At 46.4% G+C, this 19,828-nt stretch overlaps 1 protein-coding gene across 1 annotated transcript in view; it reads left to right on the forward strand.

Annotated features, from left to right (window-relative positions):
* Positions 1–18,871, forward strand: part of LOC143984946 (uncharacterized) — a 79,074-nt gene extending 60,203 nt beyond the window's left edge. Inside the window, exons 5-6 of the mRNA XM_077484680.1 lie at positions 10,822–10,918; positions 17,838–18,871. The gene's annotated coding sequence lies outside the window, so the exon portion shown is untranslated. The remainder of the gene's footprint in view (positions 1–10,821; positions 10,919–17,837) is intronic.
* Positions 18,872–19,828: the final 957 nt, after the last annotated feature.

Below are 19,828 nucleotides of genomic sequence, written 5' to 3' on the forward strand. Positions count from 1 at the left end.
TGGAATCTGCCAGTAGCCCTTTGTGAGATCGAGGGTGGTTATGTACCTGGCGTTACCCAACTTCTCAATCAACTCATCTACCCTGGGCATAGGATACGCATCGAACTTGGAGATCTCATTCAACTTTCTGAAATCGTTACAGAACCTCCAAGTTCCATTGGGCTTTGGGATTAGCACAATTGGGCTGGACCATTCACTCTGTGACACCTCAATTACCCCCAGAGCAAGCATACGTTTTACCTCGGCAGATACGGCTTCCCTACGTGCCTCGGGTATCCTATAGGGCTTAAGGTTTACTCTGCTTCTAGGCTCAGTTTCAATGTGATGATGGATGAGGTGTGTACGCCCTGGGAGGTCAGAGAACTTGTTTTTGTTTTTCTGTAAAAATTCCTGAGCCTCCTGTTTCTGTGACACTGATAGAGTATCACCTACCTTGACTGGAGGGATTGGTGGTGACAAATTATTAACAGTATTTGTCGCCACCAAGGATTCCCTGTCTTTCCAGGGCTTGATCAAGTTTATGTGATAAACTTGGAAAGGCTTCCTTCTACCTGGTTGGTGCACCTTGTAGTTCACCTCACTGACCTTTTCAACAATTTCATAGGGACCTTGCCACTTCGCCAAGAATTTACTCTCAACAGTGGGGACTAGTATAAGGACCCTATCGCCTGGGTTGAATGTCCTGATTCTTGCGGACCGGTTGTAAATTCTACTTTGTAGAAGTAGACCCCTAGGGTGATGACCATAGACCAACTCGAATGGTGAGAACCCTGTGGACGCTTGGGGCACCTCCCTAATAGCAAACATGAGGTAGGGTAATAAATGATCCCAGTCACGACCATCTTTTGCCACCACTTTCTTCAACATATGTTTCAAAGTTTTATTAAATCTCTCCACCAATCCGTCCGTCTGGGGGTGGTATACAGAGGTACGGATGTGTGAGATTTTAAATAGTCTGCATAATTCCTTCATTACTTTCGACATAAATGGCGTACCTTGGTCAGTTAGGATTTCTTTGGGGATCCCAGTCCTAGAGAACATATAAAACAACTCACGTGCAATTGTTTTAGATGCAGTGTTTCTTAAGGGTACAGCCTCAGGATAGCGGGTCGCATAATCCAGGACTACCAAAATATACTGGTGTCCTCTAGCTGACTTTACAATGGGACCCACTAAATCCATGGCAATACGCTCAAAAGGCACCTCTATAATAGGGAGCGAAACCAAAGGACTGCGAAAATGTGACACTGGGGCACTAACCTGACATGTGGGGCACGACTCACAGTATTTTTTAATGTCATCATATATGGCCGGCCAAAAAAACCTCTGGAGAACCCTCTCTCGCGTTTTGTCAGTCCCCAAGTGTCCCCCAAGAACATGGTTATGTGCCATGTCAAGCACCTGACGCCGGTACGGCTTAGGTACCAGAAGCTGTTCCACAATCTCATCCTTAACCTTATTGACTCTATAGAAAAGATCATTAGTCACCGAAAAATGTGGAAATCTTTTTTCAGCATCTGGTTCCTGAGGTACCCCATTCATAACAGCAACCTGCTCTCTCGCATTTTTGAGAGTGGGGTCCTGTAATTGTGCAGCCCCAAAATTATCGCTAGACACCTCTAAGTCTAGTATATTTTGCTCAGTGGGAGGAGCCTCCTCCTCCCCAGCCAGGACCTGCAAAGGAAAACAATCATTTTCATCCTGTACACTTTTATCATTCACAGTGGACAAGGCAACCACCTTAGAGGTATCCTCACTCCTTTTGGGGATTTTTCTTTTTTCCCAGAGAGCCCAGAATAAAGGAAAATCGCGCCCCAATATTACATTATGCATGAGGTTTTTAACCACACCCACTTCATATTGTACTGTGCCTTGTTCAGTCCCGACTTTAGCCAGCACTATAGGGTACACTTGTGTATCACCATGTATACACACAACGCTCATATGCTTTTTAGACTCTAAGTCCCCAGTCACCAGGCTAGCATGCACCAAGGTTACAAGGCTTCCTGAGTCCATTAACGCTTTAACAGGAAAGTCATTGATTGTGATGTTGCAGATTTGCGGTTCAGTCTCTAGTCCAGGAACTGCAGCACAAGATGGTTCCGCAAATAGCGACTGACGCCGGCTAGCGTCACATTCCATGGGTTCAGAGGTAAGAGGGCAATGGGCCGACACGTGTCCCGCCTCATGGCATCTCCAACACTGGATAGGGCCTGGTCTCTTTGGCAAGGAGTCCTTTTCAGAGCCCCTTAGCCACCCGGGACCATCACCAGTCTTTTGTCCCTGAGACACCACTTGAGCCCTTTTCCCTCCATCAGCACCCCTCCACACTCCCCCAATAGATGGAAGTCTCTTACCAGCTGACGGCACAGATCTGGCGCTCCGGGGAGGTGAAGATGCTGCAGGAACATCACGGAGGTAGTCCTCAGTCGCCTGGAACCTCTCCACAAGGTTGACAAGTTCGTTTGCATTCTTAGGATCACCTTGTCCCACCCAGCGTTGCAGGTCAGTAGGAAGCGCTCGGAGGTAGCGATCCATCACGACCTTCTCTAGGATTTGTGCAGGAGTAGAAGTGTCTGGCTCCAACCACTTTCTTGCCAAATGGATTAGGTCATACATCTGGGACCTCGCTGATTTGGCCAGACTGTAGCTCCAGTTGCGTACCCTCCGGGCACGGACTGCAGTAGTAACTCCTAGTCGGGCAAGTATCTCCTCTTTTAGCCGAGTATAGTCCTTAACCTCTTGCTCACTGAGGTCATAGTAGGCCTTTTGGGGTTCACCTGTTAAATAGGGCGCAATTACCTCTGCCCACTCAGCGGCTGGTAACTTCTCTCGCTCAGCCACGCGCTCAAATACTGTTAGAAAGGCCTCAACATCGTCCTCAGCAGTCATCTTTTGCAGCGCTTTCTGCACAGTCCTTCTCCCAAAAAAAATCTCTGGAGCGGCTCCCATCACTGTGGGTGGATTAGCAACCACAGGCGCCTCTCGAATTGCTATCAGGTGCTCGATAAGTTGTTGTTGTGCAGCCATGGACTGTTCATGTCGTCTATTGGCCTCTGTCTGAGCCTGCTGTTGTTGCAAACTCACTTGCATAAACTGCTTCAGCATCTCCTCCATGTTGCTGGACTGCTCTTGGAGTGTAGTTGCAGCTTTCACCCAGGACATCAGCAGCTGTAGCCAAGTCTGTCCACACCGTTGCCCCTAGCAACCGTGTTGCCCGCTACCTCCACCAATTGTAAGGGATCTTCCCGGGGTAGGGTGTGTTTGGACACAGTTCACAGCAGACTTGGAATTTATAAAGCAGATCTTGGCGTTTATTCGTGGTACAAACAGTCCAGCAAACAAAATATACAGCAACACCGTGCTTTCTAAGTACAACAAAAATAAAAGTCCTAGCCCGGCTGGGCGCTTACTAACAGGTTCTGCTCACCTATCTGACACTTACAAACACAGCGTCTTTCACCTGGATATCGCAGGGTGAGTTTTAGCTCCAGCAGTGGCTGTGCTTGCAGCTTCCTCAAACACACAGACTGTTCGTTTCCCTGGCTGAGAGCAATCACCTGCAGACCCTGCAGAGCCTTTAGCTTCCCAGGCTAATTAGGATCAAAGCTCACCTGATCCCAAACCCAGAACTGGATCGGGGGATGTGGAATGACAGGTCCCTCTACCAAACCTACCTGCCATTCCATATAAACCCAGGCCCGGCAAAATTAAATAACAACTCAGCAGCATATCGCTGCTGAGAAACTGATCCATCCTGGATTTACCATCTCACACTGTGTAGCAACCTAGGTGAGATGTACACCCCCTCGATCACTTCTCCAGTGACATGTCTACAACACTTAACGGAATTTTTTTTACCAAAAACATGTAGCAGAATACATTTTGGCTTAAATTTATGACAAAATTTGATTTTATTGGATTTCTTTTCAAATAGAAAAAAGAAAATATTGTTTTTTTTCCCAAATTTCCGCTTTTTTTGCGCTTATATCGCAAAAAAAAAAAAAACGGAGTCGTGAATAAATAACACCAAAATAAAGCTCTATTTGTGCGAACAAAATGATAACAATTTCATTTGGGTACAGTGTAGCATGACCGCGCAATTGTCACTGAAAGCGCTGAAAGCTGAAAATTGGGCTGGGAAGGAAGGGGGTGAAAGTGCCCTGTATTGAAGTGGTTAATTATAATACTAGAATTTAATAATGAGGTTTAATTATAATACAGGGGTTGACAAATTTGCTTTGAATTTAGGAGCCAGTTAAAAAAGTTAGGAGCCAGTTTTTTTTTTTTTTTTTTTTAAGAGTGGTATTGATTGTCAGCTCCCGGGGTAAGGCCACTCATTTTCACCCCCTATCCCTAACTCACAATGGAGCACCCTGTCAATCACTCCATTGAAACGCTGTTATATCAGGGTTATGGGCTGACCAGAAAGAGAGTAAGGCTGGCAACAGATGGAACTGGCTGGCACTGGCAGGTGGCACTGGTTTGGACCTGGCAGGTGACACTAGTTTGGAACTGGCAGGTGACACTAGTTTGGAACTGGCAGGTGACACTGGTTTGGAACTGGCAGGTGGCACTGGTGGTGGCACTGATTGGCAGGTGGCACTGGTTTGGAAGTGGCAGGTGGCCCTGGTTGGCGGTGGCACTAGTTGTCACTGGCAGATGACACTGGTGATGGCACTGGTTGGTGTTGGCAGGTGGCACTGGTTGGCACTGATTGGCAGGTGGCACTGATTGTCACTGGCAGGTGGCACTGATTGGCGGTGGCACTGGTTGGTGGTTGCAGGTGGTATTGATTGGCGGTGGCACTGGTTGGCACTAGCAGGTGGCACTGATTGGTGGTGGCACTGACACTGGCAGGTGGCACTGATTGGTGGTGCCAGTGGTTGGCACTGGCAGATGCCACTGGTTGGCGCTGGCAGGTGGCACTGGCAGGTTTCACAGGGAGCACGCTGTTACTGAAACGTAACAGAGGAGCTGTCAGAATTGAGCTTAATGTTGGGGTGGGCGGGTCCCGGGTGAGTGGGACTCAGCAGCTATCAAACGCCAGCCAACAATATGGCTGCTTAAAGAGGGATTTCACCAAAAAAAAAAATATTAAAAGCCAGCAGCTATAAATACTACAGCTGCTGACTTTTAATAAATGGACACTCACCTGTCCCGGGGTCCAGCTATGCCGAGGCCGATCGATCACTCGGCTCTCGGCTGCTGCCGTCACCATTCTAGATGAGGGAATCAGGAAGTGAAGCGAATCGGCTTCACTTCCCGGTTCCCTACTGCGCATGCGCGAGTCGCGCAGTGCAGTAGGAATTGTCCGCGCTGTCACTGGGACCCGTGTGTGTCCCAGCAGACAGCGCGGCAGGACAGGAAGAGGCATAGACTCCCACGGGAGTCTATGCCCAGAAGTGGGTGTAAATACCTGTCTTTGACAGGTATCCCCACCCCCCTCCCCCCTGAAAGGTGCCAATTGTGACACCGGAGGGGGGGAGGGTTCTGATCAGCGGAGGTTCCACTTTAGGGTGGTACCCCGCTTTAAGAAAAGGGGCGGGGCCACATACACGTAGCGGCCCGCCCAGATTTCATTAGCTGGTGTTTGATAGTTGCTGGGTCCCGCCCATACCGGCCGGTTCCCGCCCACCCCGACATCGAGCTGAAATCTGACAGATCCTCCTCTCTCCATTGCTTGTCAGTTTCACAGACTTAGTGCGGTGCGGCAGAGTGTGGAGGAGGGAGGAGGACGGCAGTCGGTGTTAATGCTGCTGCATGTCTGGGGCATCAATAGTGAGTGGGCTGGTGACAGCTTAGGCGCCAGGTTGCGATTTCTGGTCGCATTGGCGACCTGGCGCCTGGGGTTTGTGGATCCCTGGCCTAGGCCATCTTTATGTGGAGCAACAATTCTTATCTTCAGATCCTCAGAGAGTTCTTTGCCATGAGGTGCCATGTTGTACTTCCAGTGACCAGTATGAGAGAGTGAGAGCGATAACACCAAATGTAACACACCTGCTCCCCATTCACACCTGAGACCTTGTAGCACTAACGAGTCACATGACACCGGGGGAGGGAAAATGGCTAATTGGGCCCAATTTGGACATTTTCACTTAGGGGGTGTACTGACTTTTGTTGCCAGCGGTTTAGACATTAATGGCTGTGTGTTGAGTTATTTTGAGGGGACAGGAAATGTACACTGTTATACAAGCTGTACACTCACTACTTTACATTGTAGACAAGTGTCATTTCTTCAGTGTTGTCACATGAAAAGAGAGAAGAAAATATTTACACAAATGTGACTGAGGGGTGTACTTACTTTTGTCAGATACTGTGAATTATATTTGGGTTCAGCACAATTGTCAGTTAAAGCAACACAGTGCCACATCGCAAAAAATGACCTGGTCGGGAATGGGGGTAAATCTTCCCGGAGTGGGTAAGGGTACTCTGGTAACAGCAGATCTACAGACGAGGAAACGGCCTTTGGTCTATTTTACCCCCCAGAGGTCTTTAGAGAAGCAAAACCACAAAACTCCATCTGACTGTCGGGATGAAGTGGAATGTATGGAATGGACAGTCAGTGTATTCCAGAACACACGCTCGCCCCCTGCTGTCCATTTCTGGTTCTTCACCCTTATTGGGCAGAGCTGGCTTTATCAATAAATGGTATAATGGCTCCACCTAGTGTACACAAAGTGTAATACACCCCATAATACCCCACAGGAAGATAAAGCATATTGTTAAAATCGGGTTCATTTATCTGGGAAATTTGTTTTTTATTCTTCTTTTATCCACCATTTTAAACAGTTGTTTCAGCTGCTTTTGGAAAAATGGAAAATCTGAAAAAAGGTCTATCTCCCATCTGATCAATGTTTATAAACAATGTTACTTTGTATTGCTCTATCTCCTCTCTGAGCAATGTTTATAAACAATGTCACTTTGTATCTTGTACTTCCTAGTCTTATCAATTTTTATAAACAATGTTACATTGTTTTCTCTATCTCCTGTCTGAGCATTGTTTATAAACAATGTTACTTTGTATCTTTCTATCTCCTGTCTGATCAATGTTTATAAACAATGTTACTTTGTATCTCTGTCTGATCAATGTTTATAAACACTGTTTACACATACAGCATACAGATTGTATCTCTCCTCCCTCTATACAGTGAGTGTCGGCTCAGAGAACAATGAATATACAGTATACGGGGGGGGGGGGGTGATTGTGGATAATAATTATTGATCGGCCTAACAGAGGTATGATCAGAGAAATGATTGGTGATAGTTGGGTGTCGTGTGATCAGGTGACCAGATACTGACACCTGATAGGTGGATAATTACTGACAGACGGGTGTTGGGTACAGGAAAAGAAAATTCAGTTTATTGGTAAATATATTGATAGGTGATATCTATAAGGAATGAATATCAATGGGCGGTTATTGATAAAAGAATGAAGATTGGTGATTACTGATAACCAGCAATGCCGAGTATTGATAATGAGGAGGTTATAATGGAAGACAAAGAGGTATTATAGAAATCAGAGGTGATTGCTGCTTATTGATCACTGATCGGGGGGGGGTGATAATCATGAAATACAAGCTGGTTATTGATCACTGATCAGGGGGGAGGGGTGATATTCATGAGATACGAGCTGGTTATTGCTCACTGATCGGAGGAAGGGGTGATAATCATGAGATGCGGGCTGCTTATTGATTACTGATGGGGGGGTGATAATCATGAAATACGGGCTGGTTATTGATCACTGATCGGGGGGTGATAATCATGAGATATGCGCTGGTTATTGATCACTGATCGGGGGGGAGGGGTGAAAATCATGAGATACGGGCTGCTTATTGATCAGTGATAAATGCTGGGATATCAGTATATCGTAGATCAGTGATGGCGAACCTTGGCACCCCAGATGTTTTGGAACTACATTTCCCATGATGCTCAACTACACTGCAGAGTGCAGGAGCATCATGGGAAATGTAGTTCAAAAACATCTGGGGTGCCAAGGTTCACCATCACTGTCGTAGATCAATAACAATGAATTATCAGACAGTGATCACCAAGTATTGGCAATGATGAGATATTGATTATTAGTCATGATATTGGCTGGTTACAATAGGTGAATATAAAAACAGAGTATAGGGTGATTATTGATCAGTGGTGGGGGTGATGTGATATAGATTGGTTATTGATTCCCTGCCCCATATAATGGATCATCCTATTCATACAGGGGTCAGTGGGGGGGTCGGTGATTTGGGGGGATGGGAGGTGATATACATTCAGGTGTCAGTGATATGGGGGAGGGGTGTTATATTGTGGGTATAATTTGGAGGTTATGGGGGGTAGTTGTTGTATTATCCGGGTTTCAGTGAGGGGGGAGGGGGTAATATTTGAGGTGATAGTGGGAGGGGGTATTTGGCGATAACGGGGGAGGGGGAATTTGGAGGTGATGGGGGAGGGGGGTATTTAGGGTGATAGGGGGAGGTGATGGGGGAGTGGGTATTTGGGGGTGATGGGGGAGGGGGTATTTGGCTGTGATGGGGGGGGGGAGAAGAGGGGGTACTTGGAGGTGATGGGGGAGGGGAGTATTTTGGGGTGATGGGGAAGAGAGGGGGTATTTGGAGGTGATGGGGGCAAGAGAAGGGGGTATTTGGCGGTGATGGGGGAAGAGAGGGGGTACTTGGAAGTGATGGGGGAGGGCGGTATTTGGAGGTGATGGGGGAGGAGAGGGGGGTATTTGGAGGTGATGGGGGAGGGGAAGAGAGGGGGTATTTGGGGGTGATGGGGGAGGGGGGTATTTGGCGGTGATAGGTGGAAGAGAGGGGGGTATTTGGAGGGGATGGGGGAGGGGGTATTTGGCGGTGATAGGTGGAAGAGAGGGGGGTATTTGGAGGTGATGGGGGGAAGAGAGGGGGTATTTGAAGGTGATGAGGAAGACGGGGTATTTGGCGGTGATGGGGGAGGGGGTAATAGTTGGAGGTGATGGGGGAGGGGGTAATAGTTGGAGGTGATGGGGGGTGTATGTGATGGGGGAGGGGGGTATTATCCAGGTTTCGGTGATGTCGGTAGAGATATGGGGGGAGGGGTGATATTGGGGTGTATGAAGGTCCCGGTGACGGAGGTGGGCTGTCCCCGGAGCTCCTCCCCCCCCTCTCTCCCTGGGGAAGCGGCTTGTTGTGTTGTATGGTGAGGTCCAGAGTCTGCGGACGAGTGCGGGGTGTAGCAAGATGGCCGCGATGGAACGTTACTTCCATTGCACTTTCTGAACTGAAGAACGCTGCGGTGTATAACGGAAGTGACGTTGCGTCGCCGCCATCTTTCTACACCCCACACTCCTCCACAGTAAGGATGCACTGAGAAGGGGAAAGCGGACATTTAGGTACGCCCATCGGAGTTTTCCATCTTACACTTATTTTTAACTGCAATCTGAAGTTTTATAGTAAAATACAGGACTTAGAACTCCGTCTGACTGTTTAGATGTCGAATTTTAAAAGCAGCGAACTTCTGTCAGATTAGGAAACCTGTGAGATCAGCAGGCTCGCCGCTGCTTTTAAAACTCAAATCTAAACAGTCAGACGGAGCTCTAAGTCCTGTATTTCCCTATATAAACTCAGATTACAGTTACAAAAAAGTGTAAGAGGCAAAACTGGTGGGTGTAACAAGATGTTCGCTTGCCCCCTTCTCACTCTATCCTGCCTGTGGGCGAGTGTAGGGTGTAGCAAGATGGGGCGGCGATGTAACATCTAACCTGACGAATCAACGGCTTTCTGATAGAAGACCTGTCACCATGGAGACGGGGTACAGGCCGCCGATTCTGGGAGTTGTAGTCCGCTCTGTAGTCTGCTGTGCGGGACAAATCCGGTGATTGGTTGCTAGAGGGGCTCAGTGTGACCCTCTCAGGGTTTATGCTGTGTGTGTGTGTGTGTGTGTGTGGGGGGGGGGGGGTTATGGTGGTCCTCATCCCATATAGTACCCTCCCCCTCCGCCCATTCCTGTGTATGTGTATGTTGTCTCTGCCGGGTGTTTATCACCATCTGTGACCCCCTGAGGAGAATCCACCTCCCTTCCTGTCCCGGAGACACCTCCATACAGTACAATACAACTATAGAACAGGCCCGAGGGTCTCCATCAGATTCTATTATTATGAGGGTCTGCATCAGATTCTATTATGAGGGTCCCCATCAGATTATCACTTTTATTTAAATCACAAAATATGTACACATCCCTTGTGATAGAAATAAGGGATGACAGGTACTCTTTAGGGAGACATCGGGGGGGGGGGGGGGGGTGGTCTATAAGACCCCCAAATCTCTCCTTTGCCTTGGAAAACATGAGATAATAAAGAATAAAAAATGATCTGATGATTTCCCAAAAATAAAAAATGTCAGTACATTTGCCAGAACTGGAAGTGATGTCATGGCGTTGCTTCCAGCCTCCCAGAATCATAGAGATGCCTGGGAACCATCTGGTCCACGACCAGCTCTATATTATATAAATCTGGCTTCCCGATGGCATGGGAGAGCTCAAAAGTTGCCATTGGGAGGGGGGAGGTGGGGAATGTTCCCTCCCAGTGCCTGTAAAAGACATCCAGCAGTTAATCAGTCACTAGGATGGCTTTTACAACACAGGAAGTCACATCTTGAAAAAAGTAAATCCCGGTATGAAGCCTGTAGCTCCGCCCATCATCCCGGTATGACCACTGAAAGTCCAGGACGTCTATCCATTAGGAAGGGGTTAAAGAGAAATTCCTCCCTTATTATAAATAAGGCAACAAAGGCCTCTGGAGACGTGATTAGTAATTGCTTTTTTTTCTCTTTTTTTTCTCTATAGTCGTATCACAGCGGCCATTTTTACTCCTGGAACATGTGACGGGAAGTACCCCGGAAGAATGAGGCCGGGGGGAGCAACACTCAGAATACCAGTAATTGTAAGTGAAAGGAAACAATGTTTTTATATTGAAATGTGGAGCTGCATGGGGGGGAGGGGGTGGAGTCCACCTTAAAGCTTTGAAATTGCGCACCCTCGTGGAATGGCGACAAACTACAGTACCTAAAACATGTCCATAGGCGATCCTTTTTTAGTGTTACAGAGGAGGTCTATAGGGGTAGAATTATTGCTCTCACTCTGATGATCGAGGCGATGCCTCACGGCGATTCTGAATGCAGTCATTTTTTATTATATTTTAATTGGCGCCATTGGCGGCCGAGTAATCCGGAAGTGACATCACTTCCGGGATTTTACATCGCAGACCCGATCAGAGCCGAATACGGCTTCCTTAGGGTCTTAGCCTAGCCGGCTGATGGGCGCCGAATGGTGGCTCGGGTCTCCCGGTGGGACTAGGGTGACCACATTTCCAAACTGCCATTTAGGGACCCACCCCCCACTCCCTTCCTAAAAATCAGCTTGTGCTGTAACCAATCACGGCACAGCTGGGGTGGTGGGTGCGAGCTTTACCCAGAAGCACCGATCACTCCCCTCAAAAAATGGCCACCGCATCGCCACTTTACTCACTGACAGTACTTGTCCTGGCCGGCCCAGACCCGCTTTACCTCGTTCCAATGCTGGAGGGGGTGGGGATTGTGGCTCTCTAGACATTCCCGGCCAGGACAAGTACTGTCAGTGAGTAAAGCAGCGATGTGGCGGCCTTTTTTTGGGGGGCATCAGATCAGCCCTGGGGGTGGGTGGCTGTGTCAGTTTCAATCCAGGGCACTGTATTGTCCTAGAATGAAGGTACCCGGGAAAGACCCGGGCAATCCGGGTCACCCTAGGTGGAACGGGAAGAGCGGCGGAAGGCGGGGCGGTAGTGTAGGGGGGGGTCCCTCTCGCTCCTTCAGAATGACAGCCGATCGGCTTTTAGCCACATTGGTTGTTATCACTAAAAAGCTGACCGCCCGCCGGGGCCGGGGCGATGCCCCCAGCTGCATATCATCCCGGTATATTTCTGGTCGCTTACCCGTCCAGGGATCCCGCGGTGCCCTCACCCAGGCAGGTGCTGGCGCCGCCATTATGACTAAGGGAAACCTGCAGTAAAGCCTTGCGGCTTCACAGGCGGTTTGCTACCGAACATGCGTGGAGCACGCTGCACTCTGTGAATGGAAATGGGAGAAAGTAAGGGTGGGCGGACTTCCGGATCAGTTTGCTGTGGCGAAACCAAGTGTCCCCCCAAAAAAGGTGCCGAATGTAACAACAGAGAAATCGCACTGCGTTTATGCGATCTGCTGCGAGTGCCAGTTAAAACGTTAACAACACCCCAAAAGCGGTGCCGTTTGAGCCGTTTGAAACGATCGCACTCCATTAGGCCACTTTGGGTTTTTGTTCAGTTTTTTTTGTGTTTTCTTTTTTTGTCTTTGTTTTTTTTTTTTCAGTTCTTTTGTGTTTCTTTATTTTTTTGTTTTGTTTTTTCTGGGTTTTTTTTTTTTTTTTTTTTTAAATACAGTCTTTATTTAACCCCTTCCTGCCGAGCGTACGCATATCTGCGTACTCGGCTTCCGGGGGGTATACCAGGATGATGCCCGCACCTGCAGGTATCATCTTGGTACCGTTTTTTACAGCAGGCGATCGGCTATCCAGCCATAACAACCGAAGTGGCTAAAAGCCGCTCGGCTGTTATGCCGGAGGAGCGGGAGGGGACGTCCCACCCCCTCCCGCCACCTCTCGCCGCTGTTACCGGTGCTCCCGCTCGATCGGGAGCACCGATTCACAATCGGATGCTTCCGGGTGCTGGGGAGGAACTGAAATGATGGCGCATTCCAGTCTCCTAATGGTAAACACGGAAGCCACGTCATGACGTCACTTCCCGTTTACACGGCTGCCAATGGCACCAGTTTAAAAAAAATGTACAGTATTCAGAATCGCTGTTTTCGGCGATCTGAATACTTTGAAGTGTAAAGGAGGGATAAATAAACTCCATAAAGAGTACCTGTCACCACCTATTACTGTCACAAGGGGTGTTTACATTCCTTGTGACAGCAATAAAATCGAATTTTTTATTTTTTTTAAAAAACAATTTATTAATTTTAAAATTAAAAAAAAAAAAATTGAAAGCGCCCGCCGTCCCCGCGAGCTCGCAAAGCAAAGGAAACTCATACGGAAGTCGCGCCCGCATATGTAAACGGTGTTCAAATCACACATGTGAGGTATCGCCGCGATCGTCAGAGTGAGAGCAATAATTCTAGCACTAGACCTCCTCTGTAACGCTAACCTGGTAACCGTAACAATTTTTTAAAGCGTCGCCTATTGAGATTTTTAGGTACCGAAGTTTGTCATCATTCCACGAGTGCGTGCAATTATAAAGTGTGACATGTTTGGTATCTATTTACTCGGCGTAACATTATCTTTCACATTATGCAAAAATTGGGCTAATTTTCCTGTTTCGTTTTTTTTAAATTCATGAAAGTGTCCCTTTTCCCATAAAGTTGCGTTTAAAACACCACTGCGCAAATACCGTGTGACATAAAATATTGCAACAATCGCCTTTTTATTCTCTAGAGTCTCTGCTAAAAATATATATATAATATATATAATGTTTGGGGGTTCCAAGTAATTTTCTAGCAAAAAATATGGATTTTAACCTTAAATACCAAATGCCAAAAATGGGCTTAGTCATGAAAGGGTTAATATTGTCCAATTGTTTATTTTTTATTGTAAATAAATCAATAGAAGGAAATGATTCTAAGGCCTTGATAAATCAGAGGATTGGTCACTGTTATCCTCTGCGGCTCCCCATAGACGGGGCCTTTTTTCGGACCCCTAAACCTTACGATGATTCAGAGGAAGGCGAAAACCCCCCCCTTCCTTCCTTGGTCAGATTGTCTCCAAAGGGGGGCGGGGGACAAAATTCCTTCCTGACCCCACGAAGGCGATCGGATTGTCCCTGAATCATCAGTCTAGAGTGCCCCATTCATCTCCCTGTGCAGAATGTAGAGCCGGGACCCCGATATCAAAGGGGAGTCCCCATCCAGAAATGCGAAGAAGTCGGAACATTTATTGTTCCCGCGTCAAGACAATACAATATAACATCCATTTTATCATTTACAGAGGAAATCACATAAAGTAGAACATTGTGCTGACAGCCATTGACTTCCCTTCCCTTCCTCTTGGTGTTTTTTTTGTTGGGGGGAGGGGCAGGTACCTAGTTGTGATAGGTGCCCACTTCCACCTCCCCTAGGATAACCTAGACGTTCCATGCCCCCCCCCCCCCCCCTTGCACGCAGTCCCATTGATGGGTTATGGGTAGAGGTCGACCGATATATCGGCCGATATTTGCCGTTTTTTAAATAATCGGCATCGGCCGATTGTGCTGATAAAAAGCCGATTCTACAGCGGGACTTTGAAATGACTTCTGTAAGTACCGGTTCACACTGCAGGCGATGCGAGGCGACACCGACTTGCCTCGCCGCGACCTGCGGTGACCTCAGCGGCAACTTGCAGATGACTTCTGTATAGAAGTCAATGCAAGTCGCCCCGAGGTCGCCCAAAAGTAGTACAGGAACCTTTTTTCTGAGTCGGAGCGACTCGAGTCGCTCCTCTCAGAACGGTTCCATTGTACAGAACGGGGCGACTTGTCAGGTCGAGGCGAGGCAAGTCGTGTCGCCTCGCATCGCCGCAGTGTGAACCGGCTCTTAGAAGTCAGTGTAAGTTGCCTGAGTCGTCATAGCAACACTTTCCTCCTCTCTGGGCAGACTGCCAAGAAAAGAACTAAATGATACAATGTTTACACTTCAATGAATGAAATCATCTCTGTGTGTAGAAGTTCTCAGTTTAACCATTTAAAGACTAAATCTTTTCTGACACTTGTTGCTTACAAGTAAAAATCCTGTATTTTCTGCCAGAAAATCACTTAGACCCCCCAAAAATTATATATATTTTTTAGCAGAGATCCTAGGGAATAAAATAGCGGTTGTTGCAATATTTTATGTCACACGGCATTTGCACAGAGGTCTTTCAAATGCATTTTTTTGGGAAAAAAATACACCATTTAAAAAATAAAAATAAAATAAAAACAGTAAAGTTAGCCCATTTTTTTATTTTTTATTTTTTTGTCCAAAAGTTTTGACTACCCGTTTTTATTTAATATATAGTTTTTTTTTTTTTTTTTTATCTAGATCATACATACATGATTGATTGGAGGTTTGTTTTGTTTAATAAATGTTTAAGTGTAAGAAATTTTCTGTATCACTTATGAAGGCTGCTTTCACACTGGAGCGGACAGGCGTTGATGGTAAAACGCAAGTTTTAGCGGCTCTTTACCATCATTTTAGCGGTGCTATTTGGCTGCTAGTGGGGCACATATAACCCAGCTAGCGGCCAAGGAAGAGGTTAAATGCGCCCATGAAGCACCGCTGCCAAATCGCATTGCATGTCCTTTGGCAGTGGTGCCCATTCATATCAATGGGCAGGAGTGGTGGAGGAGCGGTATACACCACTCCAAACGTGCTGCTTGCAGGACTTTTTTTTTAAGATCCTGCCAGCGCATCGCCTCAGTGTGAAAGCACTCTGTCTTTCACACAGACTGCAGGGGAGCCATTTTGCAGGCACTTTACAGGCACTATTTTTAGCCCAAAAGCGCCTAAAAAAAACGCCCCAGTGGGAAAGGTGTGTTAGATCAAGGGGGATTAAAAATAAATAAATAAAATAAAATCGGCCTAACATGTCGGCCCAAAAAAATCGGCATCATATATCGGCTATCGGCCGCCATGATTTCTAAATATCGGCATCGGCCAGAGAAAAACCCATATCGGTCGACCTCTAGTACTTATAGGTGGCATTGGTGGGCACTGAGAGGTGGCACTAATGGGTGACACTGAAGGGCATTGATAGGTGGCACTAAAGGGCACTAATAGGTGGCACAGATGAGGTGGCACTGGTGGGTAGTTATAGGTGGCATTGGTGGGCACTGAGAGGTGGCACTGATGACTGACACTGAAGGGCATTGATCGGTGGCACAGATAGCTGGCACTGATAGGTGGCAGTGATGGGCACTGATGGGTGACAGTGATGAGCACGAATCGGCACTGGTAGGTGACACTGATAGGCAGCACTGCTAGGTGGCACTCATGAGGCACTGATTGGCACCAATGTGGGCATTGATAGGTGGCACTGATTGCTGGCACTGATTCATGGCACTGGCAGGTGGCACTGGTTGGCACAGATGAGGCGGCTTTGCTTCTTCCTCTTCGGGACCGATGTCCCTTGCACAGAAGCCGGTGATCGGCTGTCAGCGTGAGGAGAAAAAAAAACGATTACCGATCTTCTGATTACATCACATGATCAGATGTCATTGGCTGACAGCTGATCACATGGTAGGGGGCCAAGATCGACCCCTTACTCCGATCTGTGATCAGCCGAGTCTCATTGACTCTGTGATCACAGCGCGCCCTGCAGGTGGAAAGGGGAGGACGTCTATTGACGGCCTCCTGGCAAAGCAGGTGCATCTTGCCCTCCCTCGACTTCCTGCCCATTATTTAGAGCAGGGTTCTGCAATTAGCGGACCTCCAGCTGTTGCAAAACTACAAATCCCATCATGCCTCTGCCTCTGGGTGTCATGCTTGTGGCTGTCAGAGTCTTTCTATGCTTTATGGGAATTGTAGTTCTGCAACAGCTGGAGGTCCGCTAATTGCATATTCCTGATTTAGAGGATCGGATCGTTTCCCCCATTACCGATGTCTCCTGTAAACGGGCAAACAACCAGAAAGCGGCAGGGGGGGCAACTCTCTTGCTGCCCATAAAAATGATCCAGTGGCAAATCCGCCGCGCTGGGGCCACTTTTATTGGACACCGGATTGGCTTCTGTTTAAAATTAATACCGGGGTTATGACGGCTAGCTGTTGCTGTAACCTCCCCCCCTCGGTATTGCGGTAATGCGGTATATATACAGTGGGCGTTCCTGGAAGTGCCTATACAGGGCTCTGATAGTTGGACTGACAATCACTCGGCCATGCAACAATGAAGTTTATATCATTTTATAGACAGATGGAGCTCTCGTATGGGGGTGGAGGAGGGGGCATTTTTTACTATATTAATATAATGAATACATTTTTTTTAACTAACAAAGCTTCCGGGTAGAAGATGTGAGACGTTCCCGAAGGTGAACTTATCCTTTAACCCTTTCGCTACCAGAGACAATTTTGTGGGATTTTTTTTTTTTTTTTTACACAAGCCCTATGACCCCTATGACCCAGAGCATCCTGTCACCCTGTGACCCCTATGACTGCAGAACAGCCCGTGTCACCCCTATGACCCAGAGCATCCTGTCGTCCTGTGACCCCAGAGTATCATGTGTCACCCTGTGACCCCTAAGCATCCTATGCCACCCTGCGAGCCCTATGACCCCAGAGTATCCTGTGTCACCTTGTGAAACCAGAGTGTCCTTTGTCACCCTGTGACCCCTATGACTCCAGAACATCCTGTGTAACCCCTATGACCCCAGAGTATCCTGTGTAACCCTGTGACCCCAGAAAACCCTTTGTCACCCTATGACTCTGAGCCCCCTGTGTCACCCGGTGACCCCCATAAATGTAGTGTGCATTGTGTCCTCCAGTGATTGTTTTGGGTGCCCGCTGCTCGGGGATTTCTCCAAAAACAGGTTTGGACGTTTATAATTCAATGCCGGATTTTTACCACAATTTTTATTTTTCAGAATTGGGTCCCCACATTTCATTACAAATAAACTTTTAGATTTGGATTTATCAGTCATAAAATATTTTCTTTATAACAATCGTCCTTCTCGGATATTTTTAGCGATGGTTTGAGATCTGTAAATCAGTAGTTCATTCCCATTGTGCCAGGGGTCCTAGTACACTGGCCGAGGTCCCAGAGATGACCGTTTCTTATTTTCTCATTCATAGCCGTAGTTGACTTGCGGACGCCTGAAGGTGAAGGACCGGTTCCCCCAGCCGGGGGTTGGGGCCGTCGTTGGCGCCCTGTCCGTAGTCAGCCTGAGGAAAAGGAACAGCTGCAGATCTCTGCAAGAAGATGAAACGGGGACCATAGATGAGAACGGCAACGTCTGCATGGAACAGGCAAGAGACAGACAACAGTATACGGGGGGGGGGCTGATTTACTAAGACTGGACAGTGCACAATACAGTGGTGGCCGGTCCATGAGAGGCCCCTCCCCTCCCAAAGTTCAGCCCCGCCCCCTCAAACTTCATACAAGGATTTTGGTGTCATTGGTTCCCAAAAAGTGTCAGTTAGTGTCTAATTTGTCCTCCACAATGTCGCAGTCCCGCTATGAATTGCTGATCGCTGCCATTACTAGTAAAAACAAAAACTCAATAAAAAGGCCATAAAAATATCCCATAGTCTATAGACGCCAAAACATTTGTGCAAACCAATCAATATACACTGAAATGATTGATAAAGAAATTAGATTTTTTTTCCTGTTTTTTTTATTGGATATTTTATACCAGAAAGTAAAAAAATTATTGTTTTTTTTTTTTCAAAATTGTGGGTGTTTTTTGTTTATAGTGCAAAATATAAAAACCGCAGAGGTGATCAAATACCACCAAAATAAATCTTGATTTGTGGGGAAAAAAACAAAGGACATTCATTTTATTCGGGTGCAATGTTGCACGACCGCGCAATTGTCAGAGCGCCATATCGCAAAAAAATTATCTGGTCATGGGGGGGCTAAAACCTTCTGGGGCTGAAGTGGTTAAGCTTTGACAAAAATAAACCTGGAAGATGACTGGTTTCCATGCAGAGCTTCACCAGATTTTGCACTTCTCAGTTTTAATAAGTCAATCCCAATGTATAGATTGATGTGACCAGAAATCAATATTATATATATAAATGGGGTCCAGTGCTTAGCAGATCCCCACCCCCCAGACTGTTTACTTACCAACACCCCATGTGCACCTTTCCCCATATGCAGACTAATGAGAAACTATACATTTCTATAAATAAATAATAATAAATAATATATTAATAAGTAATAATAATATAATAATATATTTATTATTTAAATTATTATTATTAATAAAAAAAATAAATAAATATATATATATATATATATAGATTATTAATAATAAACTATATATATATATATATATATATATATATATATATATATATTATTATTATTACTATTATTATTAATATCATTTATATATATATATATATATATATATATATATTTAAAAATTATATGTTATTAATATAATAATAATAAATAAACTATAAATATAAAGGGCCCTTCTGTCCTTTCTGTATTGAACTATACTGTAATTATTCTGTCCCCTCCCCTTTACACTGTAAATCGCTGTGTAAACTGTTGGCGCTAAATAAATCGTGTATAATAATAATAATAATAATAATAAATAAAATGTTACATTACTAAAAACAATATATACAATGCTATCCTGTGTTATTTGCCATGTTTACTTCTTTCTGCAACTAGTGTAATTCTTGTGGCCAAAAAACAGATGAAACGCGCCAGTCCAAGCTGTAACCACTGTTGGCAGTGGTGGTGAAGTGGCCCTATAAGAAAAAAGGCATTTTTGCTTTGTCTTGCATTGGGACTTAAGCGAGGCCATAAAACGTGTGATAAGTACCACAGACACGTCTACCATACAACCTCCTTTATTCCAGTCCCGATCTCAGGCCTCATTCACACATGTGTGGCAAGGGGTTGGTAAAAACAGGCTGTCCATTCTCATTTTCTTACCAGCAGCCACTCAGGATTATAAACCTTGAGGCGGTCCCTACATTTGGCAGGCGGTGCCGCTTACCAAGGACATCCTTTGGAGTCAATGGGACCGTTCCGCAACCACATGCCATAGGCTTGGCTGGCAGTCGTGGCTTCAATAGAAAATCCTCAGGATTGTAAGAAAAATAAA

The sequence above is a fragment of the Lithobates pipiens genome, unplaced genomic scaffold (genome assembly GCF_037356315.1).
Source record: "Lithobates pipiens isolate NorthernLeopardFrog02 unplaced genomic scaffold, aLitPip1_a1.2 Scaffold_1, whole genome shotgun sequence".
NCBI lineage: Eukaryota > Metazoa > Chordata > Amphibia > Anura > Ranidae > Lithobates > Lithobates pipiens.